Source organism: Chrysemys picta, chromosome 3 (genome assembly GCF_011386835.1).
Source record: "Chrysemys picta bellii isolate R12L10 chromosome 3, ASM1138683v2, whole genome shotgun sequence".
Taxonomy (NCBI): Eukaryota; Metazoa; Chordata; order Testudines; family Emydidae; genus Chrysemys; species Chrysemys picta.
In genome coordinates, this window is record NC_088793.1 from 141,046,363 (window position 1) to 141,068,778 (window position 22,416).

Consider the following 22,416-nt stretch of genomic DNA (forward strand, 5'->3'; position numbering starts at 1 on the left):
CTATATAATAGTTCAAAGGATGGCATGTGATCTGAGAGCCAATAGCCCACTAGTCATCATAATCATTGTGAAATATGTATACAGATAATATTTAAGGAGTTGTGTGTCTACGGTAAAATTATGTTCTTAAGATCTTGGAGTTAGGAAAGGTCACCAGAAGGTGACATACCTCAGACAGCTCTCTTTCAGGCAGGAGATAACTAACACCTCTCGCCCGCTCTCTGGCCATTGGGTATCATGTTTTGTATGCCTCACACTCTATGCCTATTTGCATACTTAGCCAGTGGTGAAATGAGAGCTTGTGAAATCTACAAGAAAGGAAATCTACAGGATGAAACAAACAGCAGTGGGGGGCCTGTTTATGAATAAAGATAAGCTGGTATATCATGGAGTGTAAGAAAATCATGGAGTCCTCACCTAGGAGACCAACAGTGTGTTTCTCTCATGAAAGGAGGATCACAACCAAGCCTGCCTGTAAAGCACTGCAAGGATTTTGGTTGTGTATTACTTTATAAGACATGAGAGTATCTTGTTATTTAAGTCCAGGCTCTAGAATGCATGTTATGATTTTATAGGTAACCATTTGTTTCCAGTATCAGAGGGGTAGCCATGTTAGTCTGAATCTGTAAAAAGCAACAGAGGGTCCTGTGGCACCTTTAAGACTAACAGAAGTATTGGAGCATAAGCTTTCGTGGCTGAATGCCCACTTCATCAGACCCAAGGGTGATGAAGGGGGAATTTATAGAGATGCCTCCTGCTGTCTGGCCCCAGGCAGCCCTCAAGTGGGGCAGTTATCATGCTCCAGTCATGCCTTGACACTAGTGATATTATGACTATCTTCACCTTGAGCACAAGCATCTGGATTCTGGTTGCTCCCTGTGGAAGGGTGGGATGGTTCTGTTGTCTCCTAGACCCACCTTCCATGAGCAGCTACAACCAGTCTGAATAGTTTATGGTGTTGTGATTCTTCATGAGACTACGGGATGGTCTGAATAGGGTGACCAGATGTCCCAATATTAGGGGTTTTGTCTTCTATAGGACCCTATTACCACCCCCCACCCCATCCCGATTTTTCACCCTCCTTATCTGGTCACTCTAGGTATGAAATAACCAGCATGAGCAATCAGTGAATTTCCAACACAATTCATACTGTTACTGCAAAGCCTAACAGTCTGTAATGATGAGAATTAAGGAAAATAATCAAGCATGTAAGTAACAATGTGCTAGGGTGTCTTTATGAACATAACTGAAAGTTAGCAAGGCAGCATAAGATTATAGACCCTCAGCATGGACATAAAAGAACTAACCATTTATTTAACCATAACATCTGTCTAGTCACCTACAGTACTTCATTACTGTAGTATCTAAGTACGTCACGATCTTTTCAATGTATTTATCCTCACAACATCTCTGTGGGTAAGGAAGTCTTACCCTACTCATTTTAGAGATGAAGAACTGAAGTATAAAGGGGAAGAAATGAGAAGAGAGTCTACTGCAGAAACATTCCAGGCAAGTTCGATGAACACGATGTAACAAGAAACTCGGTGAACTGACTGACCCAAGTCAAGATCCCAGACTCCAGAATGGCTCCCCTAATCATTTCCTGGAAGAGCACACCAGAGGCTCACCAAATACATGGAACTAGTCCCAAATTCTCACTCTGAGTGAAATTAATCCCTGCATGGCCTATGCACCACTTTAATCCTACTTAAATCCTTAAATAGGACTCAGGAGGCCTTTGTGCTGGCTCTCTGCACTGGGGTGAATTTCATATTCTCTCTGGAAAATATGTGTAAACTGAGGTTCCCCCCAAGGAGTGGAACAGAATCCTCCAAAGGCCACATCGCACTAGCAGAGCCCCTCTATGGCTGTTAACTATACTGGTAGGGTGTGGCATTTTCACAGCCACTGCAAGTCTTCCATGATGTGCCACTCCATGTGCAGAACTATACCACTTCTATGCCCACTGACATTGTATACATCCACATGTGGCATGGGGAGGCAGCATCTGGACTCTGTCTCTTGGGAGGAGAGGCCATTTTTGCACATCACCAAAGAATGTAAAAAGGATGAGTGCTTTTTTTAAAGGAGCTGAGTATCTTCAGTACAAACATAAATCAACTAAACCAGCTTTCTGAGTGTCACATGAAGAGAGGAACTTAGTGACCTAGAAAATACACAAAATCTAATATCCTTTGTTTGCTCAGTATGGCGTGGGTTGTAACCATGCACAGAAATAGCGGACGAGAAAACATACTGCACATAAACAGCTCTTTTCAGAACACGCTACAGGCCAAAGCAGCAACATTCCTGTCTCTGTGCATTTCTGTTTTACACCATTAAACAGCCTGTTTCTTCATGTACTGATGTCAACAGTCAGTCCAGGTTTAGTCTTAAGTGGGATCAGAATCAGGTCTAGATTTGCAATGCAATAGCCAGCCTCTGTTCTATTATGTTCTAAATGAAAACATTTGTTTTTCTTGAAAGTTAAAAAAACCCTGCACCACTCCTGGCAAATGGATGCCATTTTTTATAATAATTAAATTGTAGCCAAGACTGACTAACAGTCTGCTTTTTCAGTCAAATCTCAAATTCTGCTCTTGGATGTGTGTGGGGCTCCCAGTGGAACAGCTCAGTTGGTTCTGAAGGTGGAATTTCGCCTTTAGTGCAAGTCAGAGGATATAGTACTGACAAGCGTAGGCTCTATAAAAAAAATAGAGGTTATTTGGTGTTTCAGTAAAGGTGGCAAAATAAATCAATTGTATTATTAATTTTGCATCAGACCAATTATTGATCCATGTAGAGTTATTGTTGAATTATTTATTTAAAAGCTTATTGGAAATGGCAAACTGTCACTAGTTCCAGTTATTTTTTTGTAGCCTGTTCATCTACTCCTTGAGGGATACATTTAGGATTTCACACCTCAAGCTTCACTTAGTTGGAAAATATTTGAAAGGAAATAGATAAAAACAACTTGGTGGACTACATTTATCTGTTGAATCGGCAGTAAAGAAGTGCTCAGACATTTCGCTAATTTTACAATTTAAATCTATGCCATTCAATTCTTGTGGATAAAAGAATACACTATTTACAGTAACTACATTTTAATTGGTTTTCAACAGAGCTGAGCACCTACGATCTTGGCCAGATTTTCAAAAGAGCTGAGCATGTTGGGTGATGAGCTCTTTTGAAAATCTTCCCTTAAGTGTCACAATGGAAACTGCTGGGGGGGAGGGGGGGTGGGAAATGAGCATTTGTGGAAATAAAGCCCTTGTTTAGGCACCTAAACGGGAGCGGAGCACTTTGGAAAAATCCAGTCCTATCTGTGGGTGCTGAGCACTTGAAAAATTGGCTCTAAGGCCAAGCTTTTAAAAAGAATTCAGGCATCGCTGCACTCACTGCTGCAACATCTAACTGATTTAGGTGCTTGAGTCTCACTTTCAAAAGGATTTAGGAGCCAAAATCCCATTGTCAGTCAATGGCACAGAGACAGGAATGTTGCTGCTTTGGCTTGTAGCATGTTTTGAAAATTGCTTTTTATGTGCAGTATGTTCTCTCGTCGGCTATTTCTGTGCATGGTTACAGTCCACGCCATACTGAGCAAACAAAGGATATAGACAATCCTAAATCCCTAATCTCCTTTTGGAAACGAGATGTAGAACTTATCTACAAGATGGGGTTATGCACTCTACAGGGGTGTGATTTCTAAAGCACAACATGTTATGAATTAATTGGTCTCTGTAGACCCTGCCAGTGCGCGCTTTAACACAGCGCTGGTGTGCTTTAACGTAGTGTTGGTTCCACATTAAAGTGTACTTGAGAACCATTAGTGCACATAAGCAGGGTCTACACAGATCAATTAACACGCAGCGCATTAGAAATCACACCCCTGTAGCGCACTGCTGCTCCACGTAGACAAACCCTTACACTCGTGAATCAGTCACGTGTTGCAATGGTAAAAATGTAGGCCTTCATGTCTAATGCTCACTTCAATGGGAGTGGACAGCACATACCACATTACAGGATCCCTTATTTTGTATATCCCACTATGCTCGGTTGTAGATCATACTTTTGTTGAAACTTTTTATAATGCCAAAGTTACAATGAAACACAAGCACACTGTATCGCACATTACTTATTCAGGATCAGGTTCATATGAAAAGGTCTGGCTAAAGATTCTGACTTGCTGGCAGGGGAATCCCTCTTCCTGAGAATGCTAAAAAGGGTGGCCAAATTTCTAAATACTGATCCTCTTTTTGGCGTTTCTCGTGTACGTTGTGACACAGACTTCTTGGCAAAGGACCCCTTGTTGTTTGTAAACAGCTCTTACCCAAGACTTGATAAACTCACTACACCAAACACATGTATTACAGGATATTTATCCATACAGAGTAACAGGTACAGTATCCACAGAAAGCTCACAACTTGTCAAGACTCATAATCATCGTGAGATGTATGGATGGATAATATTTAAGGAATAATGTATTTATATTAAAGGTATGCTTTATGGATCTGGAGTAGAAGTTAGTCACCAGGGGGTGCTTTCATGAACGTTAGGATCCTGGTTCTTGTGAAACCATCCAACTCTGCAACAGATGGAACTTTAGGGATAAATCTGCTTTATTGGATAGGAAAGGGAACTATTGATAAGCGGAGACCCAGGTTGGTGTTTTATGAGTTGTTTTGTACTGTAAACACTTGTTTCCACCATGCGCTCTCTTATTTCTAGTTAAATCAGTATTCTTTCCTACATAAACCTCCTTTTGTTTCATCATAAGTGCTCACAAGTTCTGTGTGGTTTATGGTAAAACTGGTAAGCTGGGATACACTGCACCTCTGGGTGCAGAGAATCTGGAATTTCTGTGAGTAGCCAGTGTCAGCGGCTGGATATCACAAGGGAATGATTCAAAGGAACTGGGATGCACCTACTGTTAACCTGCAGGGAGAAGGAAGGGCTGGCATAGCCCAGAGGAGAGTATTTGAGTGGCTGAAGGGCTGGCAGTGTCAGGATGCTGACACCCAGCTACCACATGAAAGAGTTCCTCTCACTAGAGGCAGGGAGTAACAAGGTGACTCACAGTCTCAGGTACCCCAAGAAATCTCACAGAAGTACTTGGTGTGAAAGCTTTTCTGTTATAAGGACAGTCCATATTTTATTATACCACAATTCCATAGGAGGAGGAGTCATATTTTTCCAATAATGTGAAATACAAAAATCTAGCTGTTAACAATGAAAAATAAATGAATTTGTCATTCTGTTTAAAGTGCAGAGCCTTTACTGGAGTGTTAAGTAAGCAGGTCAGAGGATCTCCAGGAAGCCAGCATTTTGCCCTAATAATTTCTTCACAAAACTGACTAATTCTGGAAACAACTATAAAATGTCCAAGTATGTTCTCCCCTCCCCTCCTCACAACCCCTCTAACTGAGCATCTCCCTAGTAGCAAAAATATGATGGTTCTTAACTGGAGTCAAATGTTATCTATAGAATAATTGATAAAAAAAAAATTCTGAGCTACAGAAACTGAAGGTGTCTATCGCCCTTTCCCCACACAGAGACTGACTCACTTTAGATTAATTTTTGTCCATTCCCATCTCACCTGGTTGTTTTCTTATAAACATCTTCTTCAGTTAAAATTGTATACATCTTTGTGCTAGTCTGCCCCTGGTTCAACTCCTCAAACATGATTAAAGGTCTAGACAGAGCAGCCTCGTATCCAGATTTCACAGTAAAATGCTTGACAACAGGATAGACATGGCCTGATAAGAATTTAAACTGGCTGTAGATTCCTGGGCGTGATTCACCACTGCCTTGTTCTTTGTATAGTTGTTTACATCTGTGCACAAGGGTGTACAGCAGTGTAGCCATTCTGACTTGGAGCATTTCACCCCCATTTTGCACTAAATTTGTACCAGTGTAAGGGACTATACAAAGAGCAGAGCAGTGAAGAATCTGAATGGATGGTTCTAGGAAATATAAGGTTATTTTTTAATCTTATACAATTGTCCCTGACTCGTGTGGGAGCAGGCTCCTCGCTCCATTTAGTGCCTGCTCCATCCCTCTCCCATGGGACAATCTAGCCCCATCTCAGCTGACAATGTTTGGTCATTTTTGTTAACCTAGATCACAGAATTGGTTCTCTTTTTAAGAAGCTGATGTGGTACAGATCCTTCACTTGCTTTATTTTCTCTTTTCAAAATAACTGCAATTATTCAGAGATGTGCATGAGAAACAGGATATTGTTGATATGATGGCTCATCACCAAGACAAGAACATAGTATTTGTGCAAACTCAAGGAAAAATGGCTTTGTTTAGTAATTTGGCGGTGTATTTCTCAGTCCATGCTTTTTACACAAAATAGGTAGTTTCCATAACCTTGTCTGTGTATTAAATCCCTGTTTATTCACTCATTTCCAAACTCTATATTTTGCTCTAAATTATTTACAATCATGAGACTGTTCTATTTTTAGATATTCACCACTTTGAATCCCATGTCTTGGTCAGCATGTTATTTCTTCTGAGAATAGACACAAATGTGATTTGTGAGGCACAGAAGTAATGAAACTACAGAATCAGCAGGTTTGATCTCTCTCCCCCAGTATGCCATATACACTAGGCATAAAAAAATACAAACAGAGAGCTCCAGTACATGTATAGTTCATGAACGGTTCAGGCAATGTAAGCTTTGAGCATATCCCTTGCTGGGGCCATGCTTACATAAGCTAGGAAGAGAAATGAAAAACATGAAGAGCACAAATACACTATATGCAAGACACCTAATACAGCCTATGGGATAAACATTCATAACAATCAAGAGTCCACTGGAATCCAAACAAATCAAATACATATTTTGGAACTATAATAAACAGAAAATGTTTTGCAAACTAACAGCCCATCTTAGTAAGGGCAGAGTATAATATCCTTAAGTTATACAAGCTATCAACGCTACAGCATTAGCTGTACATTCTGACTTCAATAGATGTGTTTAGCTTGCTTTGCCCTCACCCACACATTATTCTACATGCATCATGAACAGAACACTACATTACTAGAAGTGTATATTCCTTTTTTTCAAGCAGCTCCCACCAATTTTTGTCTGTTGATTGATTTTTCACTAATGCACTGAAGCAGGTGGGAAAAGAAAAAAAAAAAAAAAGCTAGATTCCATCTCCCCCAGGGTATATGCTGGTTTCTGCTGATATACTGTCCTCTTGGCAGAAAGTCCAGTAGGGAATGAGATTTCAGCAGCACGAACTGTCCACAACCCACAAAATGGCTCACAGCCCAAGAAGGTGGTGAAGTTACCTAGTCAGGAGGGGTGGTGAGAAAGAGAACCCCAAAAGAAGGCAACTCATCACCTGCCGTCCTCCAAGCTTAATAGCTGTAGGACAGAAGGAGCCTCACTCACAGAGAACTTGAACTCCTTGTGCCAGCTTTATCGGACTGATTCTACTCTTGCTTACAGTAGTATAAATCAGGAGTAACCTAGGTTATGTTTACACTACACACCACTTTTGGCGGCATGTAGTGTACATGTAGCTACACGCTGCAGTGACAAGCCTACTGCCACTGCACTGCGGTGTGCAGCTTCATGTGCCCTGCTGCTGGAGCCTTTCACTGAGGCGAGAAAAGGCTCTGGCTTTCCTCACTGCCTCCCCGACAAAGCCTTTTTCCGCTGCTGGATTTTTTTCCCCTGTGGCAGGGAAATGCTCCAGCAGTGGAGAAAGATTCTGCTCGCCTTTCCCTGCTGCCGGACTCTTTCCTTGCAGTGGGGAAGCAGCCAGAGGCTGGCAGAACCTTTCTCCTGCTTGAGTCTTTCACTTAGTAGGAAATCGCTGGAGCCTTTCCCTGCTGCCTCCCCCTGCCGTTAAAATCTTTTCCAGGAAAAGCCTCCAGCAGCAGGACACTGCACTGCTAAAAATAGCAGTGTAGACAGGGAGGCACAGCTTGGGCAAGTAGAGACCTGTGTAGGGTATGTACTCAAGTACACACCCACACTATACATGTCATGTCTTTGCTCTCCTAAGACCAGGGGTGAAAGTAAGGCAGTAGGGGCCGGTACAGCGTACCGATAAAAAGTGGCCGCCGGTACCGGCCCCTACCGCCTTACTTTAAAGCGCTGCCCAGCTTTAAAGCACTGCAGCCGCAGCGCTTTAAAGTACCCTGTTTAGAGCGCTGCTGTGGCCGCACTTTATCGTCCCTTCCCCTTTTGCCCCCCCAGGCTGCCAATGGGGGAAGGAGGCAAAAGGAGCAGCTGCCCCGGGCCCAGCGATTTAAAAGGGCCCGTGGCTCCAGCTGCTGCTGCAATAGCAGCAGCAGTGGCCGGAGCCCCAGGTCCTTTAAATCACCGCTGGAGCCCCAGGCCAGGCAGTCCCAGTACCGGTAAGTTTTCAATTTTACTTTCACCCCTGCCTAAGACATGCCTCACAGTCTACACTGCTATTTATTGCAGTGCTAGGGGAGCTACATGGGTATGTACATTAAATGCCACCCAAATGAGGCATGCAGTGTAAACGCACCCTTAGTGTTGTGTTACAGATATAAGTGAGAGGAGAATTAGACCCAATGACTATGACCCAAAAAATGCAATTGCAGAGTAACCCTTCTCAGATGCAAAACTCTAACCATTTTTGCACTTGCAATACACACACTGTTTACCCAATAACAAAAGCAAATATAAAACTTGTTGAAACTCCCCTATTTTAAAGTAATAAACTAACTCTCTAATGTCGCTGAGATACCATCTTTCAAGTCTTGTGGCACTTGTTCCTTCACCCATATTTTGTTAGAGTTTTGTTAGCTATTCAGTCAGAATTTCACCTCTCACCTTTATTACCTTTGCTTAAATTCTGTCAACCCCACGAGCTTTCCCTTGTTTGAGGCCTTTGATGGCTACTTTAATTTCATTGGGTGTTACTGGCCCCTCTTCTATTTCTAACTTAGCATCGCCATTTCTCTCCAACCTGTGCATGATCCTCAGCTCTGGACAGTTTAATATGGAATAGCTTGTCATTCACGCGTTTTCAACATCTGTCCATGAGAGTCCCCAATGGCCATGACATGTGACAGTCTGATTCTTCCTGAGAGGTCTTTCACTATTCTATAAAGCTGCTTAAAGTCTCGCCTCTGTGCTGCTTCTTCCATCTCAATAGCCTGTTCTGAACCCAGGCATTTCTATTTTGCATGGCTGGCAAAATGAGCAGATCCCCAAGAATCTGCTGGGAAGTTTACAGAGAATCACGTGGACATAGGCCTAACCCCATGGAGAGAAATACTTTTCATGTGAGTCTTTTGGTCCATCCACTCATAGTAGCACAACTCCAGCTCCCACACCTGTGCTCTACCCTGATTCTCCAAGAGAGGTTACAAGCACAAAGGAAAATTACCGATGGCTTCAATAGCAGCAACTACTGTGCAGATTTCCACTGGGAAATCCATCCTCTGCAGAGGAAAGAATGCTATGTCTACTATCTCCTCCCTCGCTCCTTCTCACCGTGCCCCTGGATCACACCCCAGATGTAAAGGGGCTTCTGCAGAGTCTGGAGGTAGAAGCTGGACTAGCTCCTTCACTTCTGCAGATTTGAGGGCTTTCTACATGGCCTAGCAGAAGGGAGTATGTACCTTAAAAATGCCCCAAAGCACGCAGAGAGGAGTTACCATCAGCCAAACACTGATGCACATACCACCTACTCCACAAGCAATCTCATTAATTTAAACAGGACTTCTCACAAAGTAAGCGTCTACTTTGATCAATCCATTCAGTTTATGCAAGCTATTTAGTTTATCCAAAAGAAGATTAAGAGGTGACTCAATCATGGTCTACAAGTACCTACATGGGGAAGAGATTTCTGATAGCAGATGGCTCTTTAACCTAGCAGAAAAAAAAAGGCATAACACGAAGCTGTAGCTATACGAATTTAGACTAAAAATAAGGTGCAATTATTATTATTATTTTTTAAACAGTGAGGGTAATTCTCCATCACTTGATGGTTTTAAATCAAGACTGAATAACTTTTTAAAAGATGTGCTCCAACTCGAACAGAAGTTATGGGCTTGGCTCGGAAATTATGGGGTGAGGTTCTTTGCCTGTGTTATGTAGAAGATCAGATTAGACTATTAGATGATGATAATGGTCCCTTCCAGCCTTAAAAATAGATTAATTTAAGATGCTCCTCAGTGTGAGTGTCTCAGCATCTGTACTGAAATGCTTAAAACAGTACAATTAACTTGTAATCATCAGCTTAAACATATAAACTGAACTGAAGAAAGATCTCAAAATCTCTTCACTTTAAAACAGATTGGTTCCAGGGTTTTCTAGCGTCATTGCTATATTCATGATGTGGGCTTTGTTTGGGACGAGGAGCAGGGGTGGTTTGGTTTTCTTTTTTTGAGGGGTTTTTGTTTTTCTGATGAGACTTACTCTAAATAATTGACACATGTATTTGTAATCAAATGCTTTCAAAAATAAAGTGGCTAGAGTGGTGTGGGTGCGTGTGTACACATACATCACACTTCAGGAAAAATCCTACCTGTTGAAAAACACCAAAAGGTTAGAAGAAGATTATTCAAGACAACTCCTGGATCGCTGCATGCTTTCAGAATGATTCAAGCTTCTTGGAATTGAGGCAATGTCATATCCAGGGTAGATATACTTTATAATAAATAAATATGCAGAGATAACAATGTTCTTCCAAAAAGCTTCCCAATATGAACGAAGGCATATAACTAGAACTGATTTAAATGGTTTACTAAATTAGGCACGTTGTTGTGATGATGAACAGCCCAGAAAGGTTTGGGGACTGAAATTAATGGTCAGCTGGCCACATACTGTAGTGTTTCTTACTTTGCAGTTGTTTTCTTCAAAGGTGTGGCTCACTGATGGCACCAATGCCCATTCTATGCAAAAAGACCGCTCAGGGATTGAAAATGTAGCTTTTTTTTTTTCAATTACAAGAAGATTCCAAAATATGTTTTCAAAAATTAGTTCAATTTTCATTTGCGTAGGTGACTTGAAAATCTTGTCTAACTTCCCCCTTTGATAGCTTTTATTTTTAGGGTCAGATTGTGGTTGACCATGTATGAGCATACAAATATGGGGGGGAGTGAGAGGAGTCAGCCCCCAATCCTTGCTCCTTTATGCAGAAGCCAGGAACAACTACTGTTCCTGTTCTCTTGAATTAATACTTCTTTCAAGAAAGTTTGTGGATAGCAAATCTCCCAAATGCTCCTGTGTTTGTGCAAAGATTCAGCTAAAAGTGATTTGTGGAAGGTGTTCCGTAATTTCAGCCAGGCAGTGAGGGCCTGGAAACAACACCATGTGACTAAGCTGACCAATCACACAGCACCATTAGCAGATAACTAGTATAGCAGACAGCTTGTAAAAGTCCAGCTGGTGAGATGTTATTTGCATCATATATTCATTGGATAGTTTCAAATGGTGAACAAACGTATAATACTCTGAAAAAGAGTAAACACAATAAAGTCCAAACTCCCTCTCTCTCTCTCTGGATTTGGCTTAACTAACCAGGTAAATAATAACAAAACAAATTCCAGCTCAACAATTCTCTCCAAGACTGGTTGTTCCTAAGGTTCTTCCTGCAGGACATCTTAGGGTTTATCTGCATGAGGAAGTTAGTGAACAGTAAGCTAGGGTGTCAATTTAAAGCACAATAGCTATTCCATATTAGCTCCCATGTGGACACACTTACTGTGCTCTCAGGCAGTTTAACTCAATGAATTTCCAAAGTGCAGTAAGCTACTGTGCACAATGGCACTTTTAGTGCATGATACAAATGCCTGCACAGGGAGTTAGTATGGAGTACCTAGTGCACACTAGCTATTGTGGGCTTTTTCCCCGTGCGGACAAGCGCTTAGTCCCCCCATTCTGGTTTCCTCTGCCCAGAGAGCCATTCCAACCTCCCTATATGCAGGGAAGAATTAATGGGCTGCACTTGCCACAGTCAGCCAGCAGAACTCAGTCAGCCCTTCATGCAGGGCTCTAGCACCTGCTAACAAACTGGGTTACCAGAAGACACTGCCTGTTGTAATCGCAGTCTCTGAACAAACAATTCATGAAGTGAAGTGGAAAAAGTGGCCAAAATCATGAAGTAAATTAATCATTATCAACACTACACCTGGCTCTAGCAGCAACAGGCATATCTGCAGATGTAGATGTAGAAAAGGGCCCAGGGGTCGGTAACCTACGGCACGCGTGCCAAACACGGCACGCTGCTGCCTGATGCAGTCCCAGCTCCACTCAGCCCCCCCCCCCCCCCGCTTTCCCCTGTGGAGACAGGAGGCAGAAGTTTGGTCCTATGGCAGCCAAGCTTCCCCCCTCCCCAGCTTCTTCCCCTAACGTGGTGCTTTCCTGCCCCTCCTCCTCTCCTTCCCTGCGTGATCAGCTGATGGCCCTTGCGAGGGGGAGGGAGAGGAGTGGCAGCGTGCTCACTGCTATGTAGAGGATGCAGAGAAGAGGTAGGGACAGGGCCTTGGGGAAGGGTGTGGAACAGGGCATATCCCTTCCAGCCCCCTACCATAAGCCGCTCAGGGCAGGGGGCTGGGAGCACCCGCACGAGCTGAGCACCCCAGCCCTCTGCCCTGAGGCCTCCCCCCAGCCTTCTGCCCTGCACCGCCACGCACCCCCAGGCCTCTGCCCTGACCTCCCCCCGCACACCCATCCCTCTGCCCTGACCCCCACACACCCCCAGCCCTCTGCTCTGACCCCTGAACCCCCCCACACACCCAGCCTTCTGCCCTGAACTCTCCCACACCCCCCAGCCCTTTGCCCTGACCCCTGAACCCCCCCCACACCTCCACTGCCCTCTGCCCTGACCCCTGAACCTCCCCCCACCCAGCCTTCTGCCCTGAACTCCCCCACATCCCCACTGCCCTCACCCCTGCACCCCCACACACACCCAGCCCTCTGCCCTGACCCCCCCCCCAGGTCTGGGGTCCCGGCTGCCGGTCCCTTGCCAGCTGGCCCCACTCAGCCCACTGCTGGCCTAGGTGAACAGGCTGGAAGCGGGCTGAGCAGGCTGGCGGCGTAAGATCAGCATTTTAATTTAATTTTAAATGAAGCTTCTTAAACATTTTGAAAACCTTGTTTACTTTACATACAACAATAGTTTAGTTATGTAATATAGACTTATAGAGAGAGACCTTCTAAAAAACGTTAAAATGTATTACCAGCACGCGAAACCTTAAATTAAAGTGAATAAATGAAGACTCGGCACACCACTTCTGAAAGGTTGCCTACCCCTGGCCCATACTCATTCCATTCTCATCTCAGTCAAGAAACTGAAACCTGCTCCCACAGGAAGAATCCGCTTTGAATCTTGCTGAGTTTGTTTTCTGTGTTGGTCAAAGAGAATATGGTACTGATTTAGCATTGGTATTTGCATCTTGCACTCACAGACAGCCTTGGTTATGCATACGCTTTAGTGGCTTAGAGAAAACTACATGCAGACGCTAGTCATGCTAAACATACTTGTCAAAAATATGAGTCCAGAGCACTAAGGATTTGATCCAAGGCCCACTGAAGTCCATGTGGGTACTTCCACTGACTTCAACAATTAATAGATCAGGTCCTCAGAGCTCAGTGCTAGAATTAAGGGTACGTCTATACTTACCTCTGGGTCCGGCGGTAAGCAATCGATCTTCTGGGATTGATCCTGGAAGTGCTCGCCGTCGATGCCGGTACTCCTGCTCGGCAAGAAGAGTACGCGGAGTCAACGGGGGAGCCTGCCTGCCGCGTGTGGACCCGCGGTAAGTTCGAAGTAAGATAGTTCGACTTCAGCTACGTGAATAACGTAGCTGAAGTTGCATATCTTAGTTCGAAGTGGGGGGTTAGTGTGGACCAGCCCTAAGGGTCTGATCATCACACCTGGTTCAGTGTACAGAGGAGACTCCTCCCTGTGTGGTTCACCCCCTTCCTTTGCAGAATAAAGGACTGCCACCTTCATCTCACTGCCCCACTGTCATCAGACCCTGCACAGGACTTTAAATAGGGGTGAGGTTCCACAGCTGGGGAGAAAACTTGTTGAGGATCTGAACCATGGGTGTGCTATATGCATCACATTTGTCACCCTCCACACAAACCAGTGATGAATCCTCTCAAAAGTTAACACCACCTCAGGCTTAGAGCTGTATTGCCTAATTTTATTTATTCCAATTTATAGTGCAATAACAGAAAAGCTGCCTCCCAAACTCTGGGTGCCATTGACAAACATTTTAAATGACATACCATAAAATAAACAGACTCCATTCATAACAGCAACCTGGAAGCATCATAGGTAAACAAAAACATTAATGCACTCCCCCCTAACAAAATCACCACCTGAGTCCCCCCAATCTCCAGGGGTCAAGGACAACAGATGAGATGAGGTAAGGGGTTGGACTCACCTCTGCGGCGCTTCCTGCTGGTCATCTGGGGAATCAGCTCAATCCAGCCCAGAACGCCCTCTGCAGGCCAGTGATCTGCCTTGTCATTCATACTGGCCCCCATGTCCCTCCCAGGACCCCGGTGCCCCTTGCTCTGGGTGCTGCCCCCTGGCAGTACCCACACACGCTGAGTCTCCCCTTCCAGGGGAACTACCACCCACTAACCCCACCTCGCCTCAGAATAAGGCTACTGCCAGTCACCATCTAGCCCCACTCCCTGGGGTAGACTGCAGTATCAGCCATTCATCACAGGCAAGGTTGGGTTTGGACCTGCTGCCCTGGCCTACACCTGGGTTGCCCTCTGCAACCCCCAGTACCCCTTAGCCTAATGCTAGACTGCAGCCTAGGTATTTCCAGGCTGGAGCTCCCCAGCCCTTCTCCACCCAGGTACTCTGTCTTAGCTCCCTGCAGCCAGGCCCTTCTCTCTCTGAACACAAAGAGAGACTCTGTCTGAGCTCCTGGCTCCCTGCCTTTATAGGGCCAGCTGAGTCTGTTTGGGGCATGGCCCCAGCTGCAGCCACTTCCCCCCAAATCAGCTCAGCCTTCCCTGCCCCAGCCTTCTCCCAGGGCAGGAGTGGGTGTCCACCCCACTACAGATGGATCCTTATGAACAGGGATGTACACAAAGAATGACATGTTACACAACCATCCTATCAAAGGCATAAACTATGTGTGAGCCAAAACAAATCAAACACTGTAATAAAAGAAACTGCATTGAGATGTCTGTCCCATTTAGCCATAGTACACTTATATAGTACCTTAAGCTAACTGTGATTTTGTCAACTTTGACACTGTCAGCTATTCAGATGGTTCAATTTATGGATTTGATATAGTGCTAGCTGCAATTATTTCCAAAATAAAGCATTAATGGGACATATCCTGCAGGCTGCATTTGCTTAAATAGGATCTTTTGAATGCATTAGGATTGAATAATGGCTTCACCATTTGGTCCAGTATTTTTTGTTTTTAACACCCCAAAGAAAACAATGCCTGCAATACTTACAAATTACGAGTCATATCCTGCCATCAATGTTTAAGCAGATTCCACCAACTATTTTTTTCATCTATGCCTCTCTCATCATCTTATCTGTGATAATGAAAGTTGTATAGAACAGTACATATATACATACAGTTCCCTGAAAGTCCTAAAGATGTGGAATAAACTCATAGAAAGTATAGTAATTAATCGTACAAATTAAGTTTTGTTATCGCATTGAGAACCAAGTCATTATCAAAAGATGGTATTTAGCTAGCTAAGTATCAGTAAAAAGTGTCTGGCAAGGGCACAGAAAAAGATTATAGACTCCAAGTACAAGGTTTTATTTACCACTGTCATCCAATTTTTATATGTTGTGTGCCTCTGGCCTCTCTACTAAAGATGTCTAGAGTGGATTAGCTCTTAATGAGAGAGAGAGAGACAGAACTAGGAATATACTTGTAAACTAAACAAATTTGTTAGCTAAAGTCAAGCCTAATGTGAGTAGCATAATTCTCATTGCAATGCAGTGATGATGCACATCATAACAAGTACATTTTCCCCACCAGCTTTTATCAGCACATTAGGGTGATCACCACTCTGTATCAGGCTACCTTTATTTTTCCTCCCTAAATCACACTGTCTAAAACTCCTGCATTTGTCTTGAGCTTTCCAACAATATGTGTCTATAGAAGTATAACATTAAAAAATTCAGGCTGCTGGGAATGGTGCTATGTACTACACAATAAGTATATACAATGGGGAGATCTAAAGGAGTCTGGGGAAGGGCAGGGAAAGGGCAACCTTCCTGCTGGCTGTAGAGCTTTGTGGCAACTGTTTTCCCACACAAGATTTGGCTTCCCCGATTTCCACTCCCCAAGATTCCTGCATGCTTGGGTGCAAAGATTCCTTACGTTGCTGCTCTTTGCTGCACACAAAGAGTGCAGACCCATTAGCTGGGCTATCCACATCCTGCTCCTCTATCACAATGCAGCAGAATCACTGCACAGGTTCCAAGGGCACTTCCCTGAATCCTCGTATTGGCCTTAAAAGAGTAACTGGGTCAGCAGGAGAGGTCTGGAGCCAATAACAGGAAGTGCTTTTCTTTGAATTTTTCCACAGTCGTTCCCCACTAAAAAGTGACTGGTCCGGATGTGTCTATCTACAGCTAGCTTTCTAAAGGATTTATTTGAAAGAATTCGGCAATGGGGTGCAGTTGCTAAGTGAGAAGAGGAGATAGTACTAGATGGGTGTCCTGGCCTCTTGTCTTCCTAAAATTTCCCACATCCCTAAATCAATCAGTCTCTCTCAGGATACCACTGCAGCCAACACCACTAAGAGATAGAGGGAGCAGTGCTATCTTCTGGACTTCAGAACCAAAAGAAATGGCTAAATACACCAAGGGAATAAAATTCCCTGCTGGCACAGGACGCAAAAAAATATTTTGTGCTTTCTTCTTTCTTTTTTGTGCCTAAAGATTTGTTCAGGACTAACAGTGATGCAGGCTGTTCAGTTATTCCTTTAAAAAAATTATACAGTTCTGTTGCTTTTGGAAATGGAAAGCAACATGAGTTACACAGAATGTGCCAAAGTGCTCAGAAATCTCTTTGAAATCAATTCTTTACTTCTCTGAAGGGGTATTTAGAAAACTTGGAACATTTATCAAATGTTTAGCAATTGTTGGAGCAATGCTGAATAGTTATAATGTACACTATGTGGAAGACACTATGCACTTGTGTCTCTGTGTAGCTTTAAAAGATTTTAGAGGGACACCAACAACTTAAAAATCACTCTTCTGTCTGAACATTTTATGCATACTATTACTACACATAACACATATGGCTATGTTTACACTATCACTTATGCCGGTATAATTTATGTTGCTCAGAGGTGTGAATAAGCCACTCCCCTGAGCAACATAAGGTACACCAACCTAAATACTGGTGTGGACAGTGCTATGTTAGCAGGAGAGCTTCTTCTGCCAACATAGCTGCCACTGCTCGTTGGGGCTGGATTAATTAAATTGATGGGAGAGCTTTTTCCCGTTGGTTTAGAGTGGATAGACTACAGAGCTTACAGCAATACAGCTGTGTGCCACTGTAAGGTCAGGGTTACTGTAAGGGATAGAGATGAGAGAAGTAACAAGTGTTTTCCTCTATTTATATTTAATTTGTTTAATTTCTGCATTTAACAGCACTTCGTGCATAGTCAGTTTCTCCCTGCCTAACTGCTCTTATATTTGTGTGAGTCTTTCACCCAGCAACAGGAGAGAAAAAAACTATTGGAAATAAAGGGGGGGGACCCACTACTGGCAGGGGCATTTTTAATACTTCAAACTACTTTTAATTCTCTTCTATTTTTAAATTGACACCAGTTTGTGTTCGTGGGGTCCCTTTAACAATCCTCTTCCTTCACATGTGTTGCATTTTGGGATATAAAATATTCATGCCTACTCACTTCTTTGTGATAATGGCTTTCATATTATTCCATAAATAATCATCATTTTTCACATGAACTGTGAGTAATATTTTTCTCTGAATCCCAGCATTAGAGTTTAAGGTTAAATCAAATAATTATTCTAGCACTGAACATTAGTACACTGTAAACCAACAGGAATTTTTCACTGGACTAGTATTCAGTTTGATATTTATTTTGGCACTAACGGTTATGGTAGGCCTCAGCCGAAATAAACTATTAAACACAATCAATAAATGGACAACAAAATTCTTTCACAGCATCCATCCGCTTCTTACTGTTAATCTAGTGATTTATATTCTGCACATGTAAAGCACAAAGCATCCTGTTTAAAAATGGAAATAGCAATTATCACACAATATACATAATACAAGGATGCAATTACTGAGACTAAGCTAAATCTTCATTTGTCCTGTAGGCTGGGCAAATCAAAATAATATAATCGTGTCACTCATACCTAAGTAATATTCTGAGTCCCATTTCCACATCTTGATTGCAAGAAAACCACATCCACATAGAACATGCATAGCAGTATCTTGAATACAACCACAAGGATTTTCTGAGAATTATGGCATTATAATAATTTCTTCTTTCAAAAAGCTGATTAGAAAATCTTAATGGGAGGGTCAACATTTCAACAACAAAAATCCGCTGCATAAGCTTAATGAGATCTTCAGAATGAAGAACCATCAATTACAGTTTTACGAAGACCCGCTCACATCCCTTTAATTACTCTTTCCTATTCCAATTAACCCCTCGAGTACCATGCCAGTCCTCTTTCAGTCATGTACATTACCAGGTCTGATCCACTTAACCAGTGTAACTGCATGATGTACAGCACGCACCATTAGGACCATACATGAGACCCTGTAAAGGACATATTGTAAACAGGAACCTTCAATGTATGTTCTAGAATCTGATGAAATATCACACATATAAGGTGCTCTATAAGTATTATATATTTTACTCTCGACTTTTGGCAAATGCTGTACAAAGTCATGCAATAACCAAAAGGTCTATATTATTATTTAAATTCTTAGATTTCACAGCCCTGTTACCATTAGGAAAAAGATCTACCCAGGAACTGTTCTTTTGAAAGAACTGACTTGAAATCCCTTTTGGTTGTTTGAATGCAGCTAAGTTCTGCAGTATCTTGTCACTAATCTGCTTGCTCTAGAGAAGACATATTTGTTTCAAACTGCCTTTCATTGACCAGCCTTTATCTACGATTTCTGAGGAAGCAGGTAACCAATACTATTCTTGTGGGTGAAAAACTTGTTTTAAAAACAATCCAGGAGTTTAGCTCTAGCACACACCTAGAAATGCTCTTTCAGGGTTCCCTCCCCACTCTGAACTCTGGGGTACAGATGTGGGGACCCGCATGAAAGACCCCCTAAGCTTACATTCTATGAGCTTAGGTTACAACTTCCCCAAGGTACAATTCCTTTCCTTGTCCTTGGACAGTATTGCTGACACCGCCACATGATTTATACAAAAATTCAGGAAAAGGGTCACTTGGAGTCCCTATTTCCCCAAAATATTCCCCCAATCCCCTTCACCCCCTTTCCTGGGGAGGTTTGAGAATAATGTGAGTACCAACCAGACCCTTTGTCTCTAGGACACTGAAAATCAATCAGGTTCTTAAAGGAAGAACTTTATTTAAAGAAAAAGTAAAAGAATCACACCTGCAAAAATCAGGATGGAAGGACACTTTACAGGGTAATAAAAAGATTTAAAACACAGACGATTCCCCTCTAGGCTCAGCTTCAAAGTTACAAAAACAGGAATAAATCTCCCTCTTAGCATAGGAAAAATTCACAAGCTAAAACAAAAGAATCTAATGAATTTCCTTGCCCTTACTTACAATTTTTGTAATCTTAGATGGATCATTTCAGGTATGTTTTCAGGAGATGTTTTACCTGCCTGGTCTCTCTCTCTCCGTCCAGAGAGGGAACAACTAGGTTATTTGAGCTCCTTAACCCCTTACAGGTAAAGATTCAGTACAGCTACCCAGGATAGATTTTATGCTACCCTTATCTGTACGTATATGACATGTTCAGATTGAGGAAGAGAAACCCAGCCCATTTACAGGGAAATGTTGAGTATAAATGTTCTTTTTATTCTTTTCTCTAAGACAATTGATCAAGCTACTATTCCAGGACAATGATCGTCATTGTATTGTAACAGAAAACTGTCAAGCATAGCAACGGAATGTCAAGGAGGAGAAGTCAACAAAGGCCCATACTATATTCTTCCAGAAGGCAGCAGCAGAGAAGTAGTTGAGGCAATGTAACCAGACCTAATACCCTTCACATCAGGGGTGCTTCACATGCCTCTTCTACTTCTTTCCAGTATCCTTTGGCGATGTTTAGGAAGGAGGATCTCCACACACATACTTGCAACCTGTGACCCCTTACACTTATCCACTTCTTATTCTAATTTCTTTGAGGTCAGAATTCATTTTCTCCCTGAGGAAACCTCCCTAACAGTATCCTATCATCCAATGCCAGTTACCTTCATTAAAGACAGATTTCATTGCCAAATTACAGAAACAGAGAAAGCAGAAAGGACACCTGCAACACACACTGGCCTAGTCAAATACTATAAAAAGCTCAGCAGCCTTAAAACTAAGTTACAAGACACGGTTTAAGGAAAATCGTTGGTATGAGTTGACCGAACAGCAGCAACACTGCATGACTCCCAGCCTTGTGTGTCACAGATCCCTAGAAAAAAATGTCTCTCTCTTCCTCCTTCTCCCCTCAGCTCTCAGAGTACGGGTGAGGGAGAGGAGAAAGAGTCCAGCAGCTCAGAGAGGCTCCTCCTCCTCTTCCTCCCTCCTATACTGTGAGCAACAGGGACAGCGCCTCCACTCCCTACCACCACTCCCCTCTCTCTCCTTGCGACACCAGGCCTGGGAAAATAGAGGAGATGACCATGATGCAGTCCCCGCCCCCACCCCGGAGGACTGGGAAGGGGGTGTGAAGAACTCCAGGGGGAGTGATGTGAGGCTGGGTGGGAACTATTCTGGTTGGCGGGGGCTGATCTGATGGTGGGAGTGGGGGTGGGATTGATATGGGGCACTGGATAGAACTGAGATGATCTGGGAGGCAGTACTAATGCAGGGACTGTGCAGGACAGATTTGGGGGAGACAGGATTGATATGGAAGTTGGGAGCAGAATATATCATTGGGCAGGGAATGGGCAGATTTGGGGGTGAGAGCTCCTGTGCCAGGGGCCAGAATCACATTACCCAATAAATCTGGGAGAATGAACAACACTAATTGTAACGTACACACTGGGGACGGGCAGGGGGAGCTCAAAAATCAAAAGACCAAGAAATAGAATATACCGTACTCTTTTTTAATGGTGATTTTGGGGAGCCAATCTCATCATTTTTAATCTCTTCATGGGCACTGACTCATGATTTTTGATCTCTTGAGGTTGGCAATATTGCATCTTTTGTTCAAATAAGCAATTTTTGATCCATATCTCTGCCATTTAGCCTGGAAATGTTTCCTAAGCACAAATCCAAATATAGCAGTCTGTCAAATCAGCAGTAATGAGAATTGATCAGTGAGAGGCCAGGGCTCCAGAGACCAGTGGCAGCCATTTAGAGCCCAGCATAGTACTGGACTATCTGAGGGTGGGGCTAAGATAGGGTTACCATACGTCCGGATTTTCCCGGACATGTCCGGCTTTTGGGGGCTCAAATCCCCGTCCGGGGGGAAATCCCCAAAAGCCGGGCATGTCCGGGAAAATCGGGAGGCTCGGCCGGGGCCTCTTTGTGCGGGGCCGGGGGCATGGTGCCGGGCCGGGAGCCGGGCCGGGCGCGCGGTGCCGGGCCGGGGGCCAGGCCGGGCCAGGGTCGCAGTGCCGGGCCGGTCCCGCAGGGCCGGGGGCGCGGGGCCGGTCCGGGCCCGGGGAGCCGGGCCGGGCCCGCGGGGCTGGGAGCCGGGCCGGGCCCGCGGGGCTGGGAGCCGGGAGCTGGGGGTGGTCGGCCGGGGCCGCGCCTCCTCCCCCCCAAACCCCCCATTACCTGCTTCAGGCTTCCCGCGAATTAAATGTTCGCGGGAAGCAGGGGAGGGGGCGGAGACTTTGGGAGGGGGCGGAGTTGGGGTGGGGCCGGGGGCGGGGCCCCCGGGAGTGTCCTCCATTAGGAGGCACAAAATATGGTAACCCTAGCTAAGATAAGTAGCAACCTCCATGTAAGGCCTGAGGCAGTGCAGGGAGAAGCCTGGGCTTGTCAACCTGGTGCCTAGTCTGCCTAGCTGGAATGTAAATTCTAATGCATACCAGTATATTGCACATTAATTGGCTTGTGCACACTAAAATTTCCTTAGCGTGCTTTAATGTAGTACTGTTTGAAACAAGACAACATTAACATGCACTAGAGAAACTGATTAATCAGGCCATCCACTTCTTGGAACAGTTCTGCTTTCCAGGACATCATGGTTACTATGGTGGAGGTGAGAAACAATTTTCACATCTTGCACAGCCATCGCACAAGGCTTCAAAAACTCTTTATGTC

At 43.8% G+C, this 22,416-nt stretch overlaps 1 protein-coding gene across 9 annotated transcripts in view; it reads right to left on the minus strand.

Moving 5' to 3' along the window:
* The window catches only part of SMYD3 (SET and MYND domain containing 3), a 635,613-nt gene that overhangs the window by 212,577 nt on the left and 400,620 nt on the right, over window positions 1–22,416 (minus strand). The window contains exon 1 of one of the 9 annotated variants that reach the window (XM_065589173.1): window positions 13,627–13,649. The exons of the other annotated variants lie outside the window; for them this stretch is intronic. The gene's annotated coding sequence lies outside the window, so the exon portion shown is untranslated. Of the gene's footprint in view, window positions 1–13,626; window positions 13,650–22,416 lie in introns of those variants that run through there. 9 annotated transcript variants of the gene reach the window in all.